General features: G+C 41.9%; 1 protein-coding gene and 1 pseudogene across 1 annotated transcript in view; one reads left to right on the top strand and one right to left on the bottom strand.

Moving 5' to 3' along the window:
* Positions 1 to 14,466, bottom strand: part of LOC135057883 (uncharacterized) — a 181,625-nt gene that overhangs the window by 89,526 nt on the left and 77,633 nt on the right. The gene's annotated exons all lie outside the window — the stretch shown is intronic.
* LOC134896404 (5S ribosomal RNA) lies at positions 10,181 to 10,299 on the top strand (annotated as a pseudogene).

The following is a 14,466-nucleotide window of genomic DNA, read 5'->3' on the forward strand; positions in this document are numbered from 1 at the left end:
TATGCTTCAAAGTGCCATTTTCCTCACAGTGTCTCTATAAAGAATAGAATTAAACTGACAGACTCAACTGAGTTCCTGCTGCCTAAAGTGGGCTGTGCAGACATGCTGAGTTGGGCAGCCTTCCACATCTCACACCACAGCCACATTGCAGCTTTTTAAAATGTCCCCATGATGAAGGGAACAGCAGCACTGCGGGAGGGAAGAGTTTCGCCATGAGAGTCCCTCTGAAATGGGTCCTCTGCACACCGCCTCTCCCCCAGTCTTGTTCCGCTAAGCCCTGCCACCTCACAGAAACGGGTGGAGCATTCAAGCACTGGGGCCCACCTGGGAAATACCCCCCCACACACACACACACACACACACACACAGCCCCCAGTCCGATCCTGAGTACTGCAGGTCCCAGCGGGCCTGAATTACACGTTATGCTGATACTTGTAGTACTACAAGTGTTAGTATGCTCTGGTAGCCATGGATATGCTGGCATGTCATTTTACAAGAACCAGCATGGCTTGGGCTAAGGTACTGTTCTACATATTTTCGTTTAAACTAGCAAAAAACAGTTATATTAAAGTGCTGTTCGGAAAAGGTGAATTAATGTTGACGCAAGAACTACAAGTGTTTATTGGTGGTATTTATGTAAAAACAAAAAACACGGATTTGCTTTTTAGTTCACTTTCTTGCATTTTCAATATAAAAAATAGTTTTTGGCCATTTTAGTTAGATTTTATTTGTCGGCTCAGGGAAAATAAGTAAAATAATGGTATTTTCTGAAAAGTCTATGGGGCATGTTTATAAAATAATATTTTCAGGATATCCACAAAAACATCCGGTTTCGGGGATACTCGCAAATATGAAGTATCCCCCAAATGTACCACGAAAGGACTGCAGAAGATGCGTATCTCCATATCTCCATTTGACAGCAGATGCAGTCCCTATAATGCGGCTGTGAAGCTGTTGCAATATAAAATAATATGCTTATCGATTATAAATATTGCATTTTGACAACATGAATATTGGGGGTCATTCCGAGTTGTTCGCTCGCAAGCGGATTTTAGCAGATTTGCTCATGCTAAGCCGCCGCCTACTGGGAGTGAATCTTAGCATCTTAAAATTGCGAACGAAGTATTCGCAATATTGCGATTACACACCTCGTAGCAGTTTCTGAGTAGCTCCAGACTTACTCGGCATCTGCGATCATTTCACAGCTTGTCGTTCCTGGTTTGACATCACAAACACACCCAGCGTTCGTCCAGACACTCCTCCATTTCTCCGGCCACTCCTGCGTTTTTTCCGGAAACGGTAGCGTTTTTTCCCACACGCCCATAAAACGGCCTGTTTCCGCCCAGTAACACCCATTTCCTGTCAATCACATTACAATCGCCAGAACGATGAAAAAGCCGTGAGTAAAAATCCTAACTGCATAGCAAATTTACTTGGCGCAGTCGCAGTGCGGACATTGCGCATGCGCATTAAGTGGAAAATCGCTGTGATGCGAAGATTTTTACCGAGCGAACAACTCGAAATGACCCCCTTTGTAAAAAAAAAGAAAAAAACATCAGTAAACAAAGAAAATCTAAAGACAGTGTAAAGATAACAAAAATGAGGAAAGCTTGTTCATCAAGATTTATGTTCCACTACTGACTGACTCTTCATTATTATCTTGTCAGTGATAACATATTGCAGCAGATACATTTGTAATGCTAATGCAGTTTTATCATAAAATACTGTTTTCAATTCACATAATATTACTGTTTTCACTGTTTACCTTTCCTTTCTGACATTCACAACACAACGCTGTTATACAAAGACCTGTATATTATTTATGAGCGTGCAGCTCTTTTATGGGAAGGTTTGTAATTAAGTACTTGAAGAAAACATTTCTAAAAGAGTTTGAAGTAAATGTGCACATTGATTTGTGTACTGATGTGTAAAGTGCAGATCACTGGAAAGCACATGTATCAAAATACAGAATACAATTTGCAGAATACTCCCTAGAATAAATTACTAGAAGTTCCCGCTAGGTTGTAATCCATTTAAAGTATTTCTTAAAAGTAAAACATTAACCTGATTACAAATGGTGCCGAAATAGTACATGAAGGCATAAGAGGGTACTAATGCATAAACACTATTGGTCAGTGAGTGCCCAATTATGACCGACTGTCAACAAATTAGCAGCTATATTTTAGTCGGAAGTAGATGGATTGGCCACAATAGCTGGCAAGACTTTTCTTTTTCATGGTATTGTGGGGATGTGGCAAGTCAGTGTTCTTTATATATGTGACAGAGGCTAAAGTCAGTTGCCTATCAATTTTCTCATAATACTGTATATTGGCCCTCATTCCGAGTCGTTCGCTCGCAAGGCGATTTTAGCAGAGTTACACACGCTAAGCCGCCGCCTACTGGGAGTGAATCTTAGCTTCTTAAAATTGCGAACGATGTATTCGCAATATTGCGATTACAAACTACTTAGCAGTTTCAGAGTAGCTTCAGACTTACTCGGCATCTGCGATCAGTTCACTGCTTGTCGTTCCTGGTTTGACGTCATAAACACACCCAGCGTTCGCCCAGACACTCCTCCGTTTCTCCAGCCACTCCCGCGTTTTTTCCGGAAACGATAGCGTTTTTATCCACACGCCCATAAAACGCCGTGTTTCCGCCCAGTAACACCCATTTCCTGTCAATCACACTACGATCGCCGGAGCGAACCAAAAGCCGTGAGTAAAAAAACTATCTTCATAGCAAAATTACTTGGCGCAGTCGCAGTGCGAACATTGCGCATGCGTACTAATCAGAAAAACGCTGCGATGCGAAGAAAATTACCGAGCGAACGACTCGGAATGAGGGTCATAATTCTTAGTACTACTACTGTAGCTTAGGTTCTGAACAGTTATATACTGTATACTGTTGTGCTGCACAAAAACCTATTATGAATTGAGATGACCTAGTCGGTTTTGGTAAAAACAAAAAACACCTGAACTTTGGGGATCCAAGTAGAACCAAATCCAGGCACGGATCACTTTTTGGGATCTGAGTGCACTGAGTCTCGACTCGAGAATCTGGGGATTTGGATTGCAATTTCTGGTGTCATTTCACTCAGGAGAGTGCATGGTGAGATGGGCAAAATTAACTGTAAATTGCTGGAAATTAATGTTATTGGTGTTAATAATACTATAGAAAAAAAGCAAATTACATCATTTTAGCTGTTTTTATTTTATTTTTTATTGATTTTTATTGAAACACAGATGCAAAACCAAACCCAAAACACTTGAGGGTGGTTTTGCAAAACCAAAACATGGGAGCCTGTGCACATCTCTAGTTATGAAGTGCAGATATTTTATGTAGGACATACTGAACAATGCATGACTTAAACTTCAGGCTAATTATTCAAATAGGACAATGACACTATAGACTTGTAATAGGATAAACATACTGGTGAAAATTGTAGTACCTATTACTACCTGATGCACCCACCTATCACTGTCAGTGGTGAAATAGGTGACCAGCATGTAGTGGAACATATGTCTTGACAAACCCAAACTATTTGGGAAAGTTTCCCACAATTGGGACTGTCCCACTAAAATTAGAATGTGTTGCTCTTGCAGTTTTGCTAATAGTTTTTTTTAGTTTTACATTTATCATACATCCATAGGAAATACTGGGATGGCTTTACAGTGGGAGTATAGATGGGGTCCAGACCCGGTGCACTTTAATTCTTCAATGTGTGTGTATGTGTGCTGGTTCCTCCCCTCTATGCCGCTCCCACCAGATCCAGTTTAGAAAATTGCGCCCTCAGAGCCGGTCACACTCTGGAGGGCTTCAGAGTTTCTTCGTTCATCTTTCTTTTATTTTATTTAATTTACTGCTATTTTATACAGACAGAAAGCTAGCCAATGTCTGCCTGCCACGAGGGAGCTAGCTAGGGGTGGCCAGTCACACCTTAAGTGGTTTGTCACCTAGGTCCCCGGCTGCTGGGACATTGGTCCGGAAGTGCCTCACACGCAGCCACTGGAGGGATCGCGCTGGAGCCTCCACAGCCTGCCACCACCAGCCAGCGGCCAAAGTCCAGAGTGAGTAGACTAGTCCCCGGCTAGTGGTGATCCCGAAAAGGCAGCAATAGGAAGGAAAACCGAGCCACTGCAGCTCTCCTTTTTCATAAAACCGCAGAAGTCCTCAGCAACTCTTCCTGTATCACAAGAATTAGATGGTCAATTTTAGGAAGCTTAATAATACCCGGATATGAAGTTTCAAATTCCCAAGCAAATTTTTTACTTCTTTTACCTTCCCTCCTGATAATAGAAAAGTTTGGGAGAATCCACCATTGGTGGTCAGTGGATATCTAAGGCTACGGCAGGTAGGTCCACTTATCTCCCTTCTGCAGCACTGCCTCCAAGACAGCCCTATACTTGCCCTTCTTTTCAGTCCTTTCATCCTACAAGCTTTAGAGGTAAGGCCAGAGGAGCCTCAAATGCCCCCAGAGGTACCAGAGGTTGTGGACATCTACTCAACAGTACCAGAAGTCTGCCTCTAAGTCTATGGCATAATGCTCTTCCCTCTCACCTGGGGGACTCCATGATGGGACCACAACTCACTAACTTCAGCCACATATGGGAAAGCACCTGGGTCAGAGATTTGATCTCACATGGCTACAAAATTAAAGTCAAAACTCCTCCACAAACAGGTTTTTCACCTCAGGTTTGCCAGATTCTCTAGAGAAACAGGTAACTCTGAAGGCGGCCATTCACAGGCTTCTGGGAGCCGGAGTGATTGTTCCCGTTCCACCACAACACAGGAAAAAAGGGTTCTACTCAAATTAATTTGTGGTCCCCAAGCCAGATAGCTCGGTCAGACCCATTCTGAATCTGAAATCCCTAAATCCATATCTAAGGGTTTTCCGATTCAAGATGGAATCGCTGCAGGCAGTTGTTGCGGGTCTGGAAGAATGGGAGTTCTTGGTATCCTTGGATATAGAGGATGCCTATCTCCACATCCAGATGTGGCTTCATCAGGCATTCCTACGTTTTTCCTTGAGAGAGTCTCAATACCAATTTTAGGCACTGCCTTTTGGTCTCTCGTCAGCGCCGATGGTCTTCACAAAAGTAATGCCAGAAATGATGCTGCAACTCAGACTACAGGGTGTGAACACTGTCCATTACCTGGACGACTTGTTCATAAAGGCACCGACCAGAGAACAGCTGCTCTACAGCATTTCACTCACTCACTTGCTCATTTGACATAGGTGGATTCTAAATTTCCAAAAATCTCATTTGGAACCAACAGAGAGACTACAATTTCTGAGGATGATACTCGACATGGTAGCACAGCGAGTGTTTCTTCCCCTGGACAAGGCCGAAGTGATTCAGGCCATGGTACAGTTAATCCTACAACCACACTGTGTTTCCATTCATCTTTGCATCCGCCTCCTTGGCAAGATGGTCGCCTCTTTTGAGGTGATCCAATACGGCAGGTTCCACTCCCATACACTCCAGTTGGATCTCCTTTCCAAATGGACGGGATGGAAACTGCAGATGCATCGTCTGATCCGCCTATCCTCTCAAGTATAATTGTCTCTACTGTGGTGGTTGGAGACTCCACATCTATTAGAGGGTTGTTCCTTCGGCACGTGGAACTGGGTGCTCATGACCACAAATGCGAACTTCCAGGGTTGGTGACCCAAGGCTCTTAGTTCCAGGGTTGTTGGTCCAGGAAGGAAGCCACTCTTACATCTTGGAGTTGAGGGCGATCTTCAACACCCTTGGTCGGGCATTCCTTCTATTAACAGGTCAAGCTATTTAAGTACAGTCTGACAATGCCACGGCCGTTGCATATATCAACCATCAGAGCGGAACAAGGAGCAGAGCGGCCATGAGGGAGGTAACCAGAATCCTCCACTGGGCAGAAAGGTACGCCACAGCAATTTCAGCTATCTTCATATCGAGAATTAACAATTGGGAGGCAGACTTCTTGAGCAGACAAGATCTACACCCAGGGGAGTGGGGTCTCAGGTGTTCCAACAGGTAGTCTCCTGACGGGGATGGCCACAGATCGATATGATGGCATCTCACCACAACAAAAAGCTACAGCGATATTTCTCCAGAACAGGAGATCTGGAGGGGATAGCAATAGACCCCCTAATGACTCCCTGGGTCTTTTCGAATGTTTACTCACTTCCACAGTTTCCGCTACATCCTCGAATTCTGAATCGAATAAAAAGGGAGTGAGTTCTGGCAATCCTCATCTCCCTGGATTGGCCTCGCAGGCCTCTCCCTTCTAGTCGAAGACCCCTGGCCCCTGCCGTTTCAACAGGATCTGCTTCAGCAGAGACCTTTTTTTTATCCAGACTTACAGCGGCTACGTTTGACGGCGTGGCTATTGAGAAGGCGGCACTAGCACAGAAGGGAATACCTACTGCGGTTATTTCCGCTATACTCCAGGCCAGAAAAGTGGTCACTTTCAAACACTACCACAGGATTTGGAAGACGTATGTCATCTGGTGTGAACGTAGACAGTATCCATCAACTGTTTTCAGGTTGGGGTGTCTTTTGTGCTTCCTGCAAGCAGGGTTGGATGCTGGTTTGCAATTGTAGTTACTTCTGCTTTCAGCTCAGTTTGTGTTCTGATTGACTGTTTTCTGATTGTTTCTATTGTGTTGTATTTTCTCTGTTATCTGTTATTCTAGACCGGGTCTGATGGGAGGGGCATAGAGAGGAGGAGCCAGCACACACACAGATTGACAATTTAAAGTGCACCAGCTCTGGGCCCCATCTATACTCCCACTGTAAATCCATCCCTGTATCCCCTATGGACTTCAAGAGAAGTATTTACTGGTGAGTACCAAAATCCCATTTTTGCTAAGCCAGATGTTTATGCCCTATGTGGAAAATCAACAGAATTAATCTCCTGGGAAGTTGAGCAATGAGTGAACATTCTAGGCTTTCCTCTTGCTATCAAGCCCCAATGTTACAATTTATTTGCTAACATGGTCAAATGAATTTCAAAATGTGTTTATTTTGTCAAATGTTTGGCAGAGTTGTTCAGAACCACAGCAAGGTAAGCTGATGGCAAGAGGAGGGAACTGCAGTACATCCCACCCCTACTTGCATGCATATATGAATTTTTTAACAACGGAATGCATGACTACTTACCCACCATGACACTGATATAGTGCTGTCCTGGCACAGATGTGACATATGAGTTGAAACAAAGTAGCAGACAGTGCATTAACTACTAATAGGTAGCTGAGATAAGGATTAGGAATTGCCTAATGCACAAGCTTGAATAAGCCAATAAATATAAATATATTTATAATTGCTTCTACCCGCAGCTTCGTATTTAATACAGTTTACAATGTTACTATTGAGCCTCCCTGTATACAAAATGTGTTGTTTTGGCTGTAGTGCTTTGAGTGCAAATAGAAACATCTCTGCTTGTACTGTGATTAGAAGTGGAGTACACCAGGGCGCTGATGTATAAGTAAGTCACTGCTGCACCGCTTGGACCAGGGTTACCCCTTTATAACCAAGCATAGGCTGTATAGAAACATGAAAGATAGATGAAGACATGCGCTGTGGCTTTAGAGTACGGAATACACGTTCATAAAAAAGAATTATGTATAGGGCCATAACTAGGTGTGTGCCAGTGGTGCCTGGCACACAGTGCAGATACACTGGAGGTGCAGGACCACCGGCAACACCCACCTGGCTGCTCCATTGCTGTTGCTGCCACACTGTGGGGTCCGGCCTGCCTCCTCGCCCAGCGTGCCCGTTGCCCAGCTGCATTGCCCAGCTACCTCTCACATAGGTAGCTGGCCAGTGCTGCAGCTCCCCCTTTTCTCCCTCCCCATGTGCTGGGAAAGATGACGTCTCTCCCAGTCTGCCCGCAGCCCATCCACAATGCTCTGCACTGTGAAGAGCACAGCATAAGGCAGGAAGAGGAGAGGCGCATCTATCTTGCCGGCTCGTCACAGGTGAGACTCTCTCTCTCTCTCTTTCCCCCCCCCCACCTGCCATAAAGTGTAAAAAAAGGGGACTGCCTGCCATAATGTGTAAAAAAGGGGACTGCTTGTCATAATGTGTAAAAAAGGGGGACTGACTGCCGTAATATGTACAACTAGAAGACTGCCTGCCATACAGTGAAAAAATGTAGGACTGCCTGCCATACTGTGTAAAAAAGGGTACTTTGCCTGCCTAATGTGTAAACAAGTGGGACTCTGCCTGCCATATTGTGTAAAAAAGGGGGATCTTGCTGCCATAATGTGTAAAAAAAGGGGGACTCTGCCTGTCGTAATGTGTAAAAGAGAGCTCTTCCTGCCTAATGTGTAAAAGGGGGACTCTACCTGCCGTACTGTGTAAAAGGGGCCGTAATATGTAATAGGGAGCTCTGCCTGAAGTAATGTATATAAGGGAGCTCTGTGGCCACATCCCTTCCCCGTGAAGCCATGCCCTTTATTTTTGGCACACTGGCCATGTTTTGTATATGGGGGGGGGTTGTCGATGTGGTTTCTCGCACACAGCGCTAAAATGTCTAGTTACGGCACTGATTACGTACAATGTAAGGCAAACAGTACTTCCCTTAAATCTCTCCATATTAGGCTGCTTATATATGCCGTAACTCTTATGCTCATGATATATGGAGACAGAAGAATATGCAGAATATAGTGCAAAACGTAAAAACAATTTATTCCATATGAAAAAGTTTACACACTGAATATCAGACACAATGACACAATTGGAGGTTTATCAGATTCTTCATGAAATTTGGGCCCATCAGATCATGAGACCTGGCTCTGGAACCGGTCTCATGATCTGTAACTTTTGTAAAAGCATGTAGCTTCTAGCTTTTTCATATTTTTATGCCTCCCAGCTATAGAGGGGAACATCTTTACAGGAGCCCTGTATACCAGTGAACAAGCCTCCTTCATGGTGAAAAGGCCATCTGAGTAAGGGACCAGGTTCCTGGTATCATATGTACTCATTTGGGTTTTCATGCTATTATAATTTATAATAAAATGTTTTCAATGGTAGAGATTATGCATACATACACCTGTACTGCACATAACACTGTATATGAATACACCTATTTGTAAAAACTTACCATATTGCTTATGTCCCTGTCTACAAATTGGTGAACTACTAACTCTGTCTAAGATTAAAACACAACACAAAGCTATGTAAAAATCCATGCTTGTAATGATATACTGTGAAAATCTCATTCCTGTTTAAAAAAATTGTTATCTATATCTTCTGATCAGCCTACAATAGTGATTTGCCTATAACATATGGCTAAGGCAGACTGTCTGTGATATACTGTAATTCTAAGCCCACTTGGACTTGCAATAAGCATTTCTTGGACTGCTACTAAACTGCACATATAGCTTCAATACAACACAGACTCATTGTGACGGGATGTAATCATGTGACTGGCGATCAGGAGACGGACGGTCCCATAATCTCCCCCTACATCACGCCCCCTCACAATCCTGATGGTCGGCATGCCGACCAACAGGGACTTTTCACACCCATCCATGACACCTATAGAGTGGGAATAGAACCCTTAGCGACCGCATATCGTCACCGAGCCCACAGTGTGGCAAGCACAGCGAGCCCACAAGGGGCTTTCTGAACTCTACCCCCCCTCCCCCATGCTGGGATTCTGTTGCAGGGATCTCGGAGTCAGTATGCTGGCCACCGGTCTCCTGATCACGCATAACACACCCATTGTGACACACTGTGATTGGTGGAAATATATACCTACAATTATATCAACGCCAACACACTGTTCCTTGTTTAAGGAAATTGGTTGTCTGTGCTTGGATTAGCAATCTACCTGCAATATAGTACGAAACATGATGTCTGTGATAGTCTGTCTTTAAGCTTGCTCAGACTTGTCACAACAGTTTGGTAACCTTCTAAAGATGCACAAAAGTATACACAGCTATTTCCATACCTGCTATCTGCCATTTAGGCAAAGTGAAAGCAGAAGTACTAGCACAAATCTTTTCTTTCCCTCATCACGCATAACCCTTCTTGCTATATCTGAATTTATATGTACTCTCTCATCCAAAAGTTCCAGTTTAAATCTCTGCAATACCAAAGTAACAGTGGTACATGAGCACACTTATTATGGAAAATGGATGTACATACTTTGTCTCTCACTAGTGGAACAATCAATCTCTCATTCTGCAGATTACTGCCATACTTCACTGGATATGCCCAATCTCATTCGATCTTGGAAGCTAATCAGTGACATTCCTGGTTAGTACTTGGATGGGAGACCACCTCAGAATACCAGGTGCAGTAACATTCCTTTGGTGAACAGCAGATGTTCCACACCACATGTGAGACATCTTCATATTCTTTCCTCTCTGTCCTAAACTCTGAAAGCTCCAGTGAATTACACTTAACTGCATATGCAATTTATAGAATTTTATGTGGTGACAGATGCATGTGTTTTATATTTTACCAAGTTGATGTTACTTCTTTGTATGCAAATCCCAAACAACTTTGTATAGATAACCAAGTTCCCTTTTTGATACAGGAGTCACAATTCTGTTCTCTTTGGAATATTCATATTTTTTGAAGAACAGTTTTGCGACAAAGTGATAATATTTCTTGACACTCTTGGATCCAAAAGAAATTCATATTAGGAGTCCCCATAAGCAACAGAGTGCTTACGGGTTTATTTTCCTCTACTGACAATTAAAGTACACACCTTAGGAGTACTCGGATGGTAATATACAGTCTGCAAATTAGAGATTCTAAACTCACCCCATATCAGGACTGAGTAAACCATCCACAGGAATTTTTGTATCTTCACCTTGCCTTATTCAAGTCGTAAATTGATGTTTGTGTCTCAGAAAATTATGTTTTAACACCTCTATGTTTCACATTTGTGGAAATACACTTCTTTGCTTGAACAACACATATTTTATAAAGCTTATCATTAAAAGTTAAGCATGTCCCAACTAAGAGTCTTTCTTTTTTTCTTCCTTGTATAAACCCTACTGTAAACCAAAAAAGTTGTAATGCCAACTAACCTTGGCATTCACCTCCTGAATTTTCTGCATCCACTGTAAGGTGCATGTTCCGTTATTAAGGATCCCTTTTCGCAACCAGGACCTCCTTCCAAGAGGAAGGAATGGGGATTCGGCAATAAAGGCCATCTGAAGATGGCACAGGTTTCTACTTTCAAGTTCCAAAAATGTAGTATTTTCAGAGCTTGATGAATTTAGGTCTCCATAATATTGTAAGGGGATGCCGGGCCACATCAGGACTCAAAGGTAAGCAGGACATATCGGTTATACCTTTATAATGAATGTCCCCGATAAATTATTTCTACAAAAGTAGGTGAACATGTTAATTTTCTATTGTAGAAATAAAGGAATACTACTTCAATGTGCAAGAATCTCTCCAATTAAAAGATAATGGTTCTACTTAAAAAAAATGATAAGCATTCAGTATGAAGCCATCAATAACATTTTTGTTACATTTTTTTATTTATGTGTAGTTCAACATACATAACATGTGATATAAAAACAGTATAGAAAATTGAACAAACATGACCTTATTTCAAGGTCACAATTAGCACATTATAACTGCTGCAATTCATAATTATAATAACTGTAGGATATTTTAATATAGTGGAAAAATTGAGAATGTTCTATAACTGGGGAGGGGAAAGCAAGAGAGCTGAGGAGGGAGAGGGAAGGGGGTCTTACTGCAGGCGGTATAAATAGAATATATGAGAGGTACATTTCCAAGTAGTATATGAAAGTCAGAGCATAATTTAGGCAGCAAGGTATATTGTAATATTTATGCTCATATCTCTCACAAGATACTGCATAAAGTTTAATTCATCCAGCATTGTCTCTCACGTTGATTATTGCAATAGCCTCCTTACTGAGCTTCCGCTACACAGACTTTCACCCCAACAATCTATTTTGAATGCAGCAGCTAGACTGATCTTCCACCCAAAATGTTCTTCTTCTGCTGCTTCGCTCTATCATTTCCAACACTGATTTTCCAAATTCAATATAAATACATCTGTTTACATAAAAGGCTATCTTTGCAAAATGACAGTATACTAACAAAGGCCCTTTTTCAAGGTTGATTGCAAAACAACATTTTCCTCTAATGGGCAAAACCATGTGCACTGCAGGGAGGCAGATATAACATTTGCAGAGAGAGTTAGATTTGGGTGGGTTATATTGTTTCTGTGCAGGGTAAATACTGGCTGCTTTATTTATACACTGCAATTTAGATTTCAGTTTGAACACACCACACCCAAATCTAACTCTCTCTGCACATGTTATATCTGCCTCCTGCAGTGCACATGGTTATGTCCATTAGAGGAAAATGTTGTTTTGCAATCAACCATGAATTAGACCCACAGCCTGCATCTTATCTCAAATTATTTCCCAAGTTGACACTTCCTCTCTGGTTCACTTAATAATATATCATCTTACATAGATGAGATAATGTATTAGTCCATGAGTGCCCCTTGTAGGAATACTTTTTCTTTACTTTATGTAACAGTGTCATTTAATTATTCCTGGGTGCACCTCCCTACCGTATTATATAATATAGAAATACACATTACAGAACATTTTATTATACTTATATTGTGGAAGGATGAAGTAATATAGTGCACAGTGTAGATAACATTTTTCCCTTTTCATTTTGCACTTCCACTCTGCACAAGATCTGTTTCTTTGACTGAAATTCATTACCTGCTACCATTTCTGGTTACAGGACTTTTTGCATCTGTGCCCATCTCTGTGGAATGCCATGCCTTGTACAAAAGACTTCTTTCAGCATCCAAACCTTCAAGGACCCCCTGAAAAAAGTTTATCAAATTCCTGAACCAACTATGTAACTTCCATAACTTATTCTACCCACTTATCTCCCCCCTACACAATCCATACAAAATGTACATACTGTATGTCCTTCTTCTTAACTCACTCAACCAACTGACCCCAGGACAATATTCTGTGTGACTGGATCATATAGCCCACCAATTACCTTTTACCTGTATTTATCCCTGTGTATCAAATTATTAATTCCCCATAGATTGCAAGCTGGTGAGTAGGATCCATTTTCTGTCTGTTAGTCCTTAAATCTCATTTATTACTGTTTTACAACCAGTTGTAAAGTGCAATAAAGGTAAATGTTACCAGTAGCCTATGTCTCTGCACTACTCATACTTGAGAACAATGCTAGATCATGCACAAGTACTCTGGCATGAGCTGATGGATGCAGGTCCTCCCATCTCTCTTGTGTGAAACATTACTCAGTGTGCTTAATGATTCCCATAGGATTCTGCCTGTAGCTCAATGCCAGGAAATGTTTTACAACATCTTTCATGATGCTTACTTTTCACTCCATAGACAATTTATAGCAGGGATGTAACCCTCCCATTCCTGTCCTCGTTGTCAGACTCTGAAATCCAACCTGTACCATTATTTTTGGAATTGTCCTTTCCTCTGGGTCTTCTGGCTACATGTCAAGGAATCTGCCATGGATAATCTCATAAACGACCTCCCTTTAACCAATGAATGAGTCTTATTTGGAATTTTACCCAGCTGACAAAGGGTCACAACAGGTAGCAATAATTATTGTTGATAATCAGTGATGCAGCATATAAGGCCATTTTGCAGACATGGATCGGTGTCACCCCCTTCTCTAGCAGTGTTTAAGGACAAACTGTTCCATATATTTAATATGGGCAGGATTGAGACCACCCAGGATAAGAAAACATGTGCCTCGAAGTTCTTTGAAACATGGGAAAGTTATGTGAATATCTTACTTCCAGATTTAAAAAAGTGGTTTTATGAATCACTTAAAACACATCCAGTGATACGGCCTCCGCCTACTCTCCAATGACCTGCTCATCATAATGGATTCTTAGCTGAATATTCTTACTTCTTTCACATGTCATTAACCATCTAATCTCACCTCACAACTTCTACTCTTTATGCTTTCTATTACTGTCTACAACTGTTGCTACTCCTAAGGGAACATTATTCTGACTGTATACTAATTGCTGTTTTGTAAGTCAACTTTCAAACAACTGTATTTTTAATGTTTCTACTGAAAGTATTAATGACCTCTTCTCGGGGCCGGATTAAGGTTTCCATGGGCCTGTGGCTGAAAATGATCAAGGGCCTTTTGTGAGAAGCTGAGGAGCTGTGGCTAATGTTTTGTGGGTGTGGCTAGGGACATATGGACATGTACAATCCCTACACTATAATGCCCAATGTCTCCCAATATGCTTAAAATTAGTAAAACAGCATCAATTTGTAAGGAAATTAGAAATATAATTTACATTCTTATACTTTATGTCAACCATGTGACCAATTAATCATCATCATGCTGTCATGGTGATGGGCCTATTTTTATTTGGGGCCCGGAGCTGCAGCTTCATCCGCCCCATTGTTATTCTGGCTCTGTATCTTCTATGTCCCTTTATACT

This window comes from Pseudophryne corroboree, chromosome 3, assembly GCF_028390025.1.
Source record: "Pseudophryne corroboree isolate aPseCor3 chromosome 3, aPseCor3.hap2, whole genome shotgun sequence".
Lineage (NCBI taxonomy): Eukaryota > Metazoa > Chordata > Amphibia > Anura > Myobatrachidae > Pseudophryne > Pseudophryne corroboree.